The sequence below is a fragment of the Myotis lucifugus genome, unplaced genomic scaffold (assembly GCF_000147115.1).
Source record: "Myotis lucifugus unplaced genomic scaffold, Myoluc2.0 scaffold_542, whole genome shotgun sequence".
Taxonomy (NCBI): domain Eukaryota; kingdom Metazoa; phylum Chordata; class Mammalia; order Chiroptera; family Vespertilionidae; genus Myotis; species Myotis lucifugus.
In genome coordinates this window covers 174,157-177,826 of record NW_005871590.1, presented here as the reverse complement: position 1 = coordinate 177,826, position 3,670 = coordinate 174,157, and the positions used below count along the sequence as shown (strand labels likewise).

The 3,670-nt window shown below is 48.5% G+C and overlaps 1 protein-coding gene across 1 annotated transcript in view; it reads left to right on the top strand.

Moving 5' to 3' along the window:
- CLCN4 (chloride voltage-gated channel 4) overlaps window positions 1–3,670 on the top strand; it is a 54,735-nt gene that overhangs the window by 26,738 nt on the left and 24,327 nt on the right.

The following is a 3,670-nucleotide window of genomic DNA, read 5'->3' as shown; positions in this document are numbered from 1 at the left end:
GAAAACGGGTGGCTGGGGATCCATCGCGTAGGGCGTGGGACCCCCCCGGGTTCTTCTGGATAATGTATGTACCTTCACGGTTGCGAGTATTGACCAGGTAGACTGCCATGATAATCGTGATTTGCCGGTTGTTCGTCGTGTTGGTGATGGTCTTTTATAATCTGGGTGTTCTACACGCTAATGCGTGTGCGCGTGCTACCCCCAAGGGCATAAGGTGCCCATTAGGAGAAGGGGTCCGATGGCCACCGCACCCATTTAGTGACCTGCGAACCCGTCCCGAGGCCCTGGGGCCTGCCCATAACCAAATCTTATAGACCTATTGACCCGCTCCATGAGGCCGAGCCCGCAAATTACCTAGTTCTGCACATGGGCCAAGAAGTTTCAATCGCACTATAGGTGCGCGCCCGCACGTGGTATTTTGTGGAAGAGCCACAGTCAAGGGGCCAAAGAGCCGCATGTGGCTCGCGAGCCGCGGTTTGCCGACCACGGTCCTAGGTCACTCAGCCGACAAGCTGGCAGTTGAACCCAGGATTTATGCTCTGTACTCAGGATTCATGCGCCATTGCTTCTCAGATGCTTGAAGTCTTGTGTTTGCAAAGCATGCATAACCCTCAAAGCCCGTGGGAGCAGCTGCACTCGCCGCACATGTGCGTGTGGCACTGCAGGGGGGTGTGACGTGGAAGTGGACGACAGTGGGGGCTTGTTGCGCAGAAGGTTTGCTGCTGAGTAAACTCCCTTGCCACCATTTGCTCTTGTGGTGACAAGGTCATTGCAGTTTTCACAAAACTGAATTCCACATAAGGGCCTGGGAGTGAACGCGCCCTGGGAGTCAGAGTTCTAGCGTTTGCAGCACTTTCACGCAGCCGAAGCCTGAGCGGAGTGACCTCAGCAGACTAGACTTCCAACCAGGACGGCCTCCTGGGCGGAATAACAATAATGGAGCTAATTCCCGAAAAGCCGGGAGAGTGAACGCTTTAGCCAGGAATCCAAGCAGAGCAGTGCAGTTCTCTTTCGGGTCGGGGCTTCAGCCGTGCCCCGAGGCAGTGGAGATGGCGAGTTTCAAGATGTGAGCGATGATGGCGACAGACAGGCGACGCACGCTGGGCCCTGCGCCCGGCTCCCTGCTCCCTGCTCCCACACCCTTCTCTGGTGCCGCAACACTGCCCGGGCCCAGGCGGTCCATGCAAAGGGCCAGAGTCAGTAAAAGGTGGTCGAGAGGAAAGCTTGACATGCCTTGTTCCAGGAACGACAGAAAAAAAAAAACCCTATGTCATGCTGACTTTAAAATATATATATATATTTTTATTGATTTCAGAGCGGAAGGGAGAGGGAGAGAGATAGAAACATCCATGATGAGAGAGAACCAAGGATTGGCTGCCTCCTGCACGCCCCCTACTGGGGATCGAGCCCACAACCAGGGCATGTGTCCTTGACCAGAATCAAACCTCGGACCCTTCAGTCCCCAGGCCGACGCTCTATCCACTGAGCACACCAGCTAGGGCCACGCTGAATTTTAAATCAAATATGTTTGTATTGATTTCAGAGAGAAAGGGAGACGGGATAGAAACATCCATGGTGAGAGAGAATCATTGATCGGCTGCCTCCTGCACGCCCCCTACTGGGGATGGAGCCTGGGCATGTGCTCTTGACCAGGAATCAAACCAGCGACCTCCTGGTTCTTAGGTTGACGCTCAACCACTGAGCCACGCCGGCCCAGCTGGAAACCTTTTTAAATGCAAATTTAGAGAACACTTTTCTGTGTAAGAAATGCACTTGTCTAAGCTCTCCAGAGCACATTTACATGTGAACATTTGCTCTTGGACTTGGGGATTTAGAGAGAACCGGGCCGGGGGGGGGGGGGGGTGGACTCTTTCCATTCTGTTTGATTCATTATCAGAACCGCTATTGACTATGTAAGACATCATGTCCCCGAGTTGGTGTTTCATTATAAAACCTGAACACTCTCTTTCACGGATCTCTTTACTAGAAAGGGTTTAAACTTCAACCCACTGAGTCACAAATCCGCTCCAGTTCATCTCGTGAAAGTGCTGCTTGATTTGGTCTCTGTTCATTCAGATGAAAGCAAGTGATTGGATTGTAGCATATACTGGGGACGGGTTCGCTTTCTTTAGTCCCTAATTTGATCATGACAATTTTATAAAATCATTTTAGAGAATTACAAAATACCCATTACATTGTTCAATTCACCACGTGTCACGGCTGGCGGAGGCTCAGGTAATTGAGATGTTTGTAATTTTCTAAATGGCATGATGCTCTTAAACTCTACCCTCGGGTCCAAGTCCACATTATGTAACTGACAAAGAATTAGAGATAATTTTATTCAAGGCAACACAAAAGTACAGGACTGTGGCAGGCATAATAAAACATCCCTCAAATAAACGGATCTGAGATGCCCAGGGCGCAGGCTCAGGTAGGCAAGTACGACTAGTTAAAGGCCGGTTTAACCACCACTAGTTTGTCTGGCATTAGTTAGAGGGTAGTGCAAGAAATACTACCTGTTTGTGCAGCTAAAAGACCTTCCTCGAGTTCCCTGGGAAGCGGTGCCTGAGTTCCTCACACACGCGTGCCTGCACACTTGCTCGTGATCTTTCTCCATCAATAATTCTGAGATGAGAATGGTCCATTTACACCCCTTTAAAATGTCAAGGATTGGCTCACTTCATGACCCTCCCCGAATTGGAAAAGGTGACATGATGCCAAAGAGGGTTTTAAGACGATCCCTTAACGATTGGGAAATCAGGAATATCCGTACTACACTTGTCAGGAATGGAGCAGTGACTGGTTCTCTACTGGGGCTGCATTTTATTATTATTATTTGTTAATCCGCGCCCGAGGATATTTTTCCATTGATTTTAGGGAGAGTGGAAGAGAGAGGGAGAGACAGAGAGAAACATGGATGTGAGAGAAACACATCGACTGGTTGCCTCCTGCTCGAGCCCTGACCAGGGCCCAGGCCGGGGAGGAGCCCGCAACCCAGGTACATACCCTTGACCGGAATGGAACCCAGGACCCTTTGGTCCACAGGCTGATGCTCTATCCACTGAGCCAAACCAGCTAGGACAAGGTCTTTCAATAGCGAAAAATTAACAGTTAAAATCAATAGCTACATGTTTCTCTTCAACACAACAGAGGCTAATGTGAACAGGATAAGGTGCCACAAATAAAACGAAACCCTGGTAATTACTTATTCGGCCCTCATTATGATCTTCTACTCTAAGAATAATTAAAATTTACTATAAATTGCACTGTTTCACATTTCCATGAATATAATATAAAATTATGGTTTTTAATTTTTTCAACGATTTATTTCTTTTTTCTTTTTATAATGTATTTCTTATTGTTAATATATTACAGTATCTCCCAGTTCCCCCCTTCCCCCCTCCTCCAGGTCTTCACTAACCTATTGTGTGTGTCCATGGGCTGTGTCTATAAGTATATAGGCTCTTTGGCTTATCGCGTTAACATTGTATCTTAATATAAATGCTGTTAATGTGAAATCATAGCTGAATCAACCCGAAAGCAGCCTCTCCCATGTGATGTAGGGGGCAGCCTCTCCCATGTGATGTAGGGGGCAGCCTCTCCCATGTGATGTAGGGGGCAGGCTCTTTTTTTATATGACTGCTGTGTGCTGTCTCCTCCTCTCGTTCAC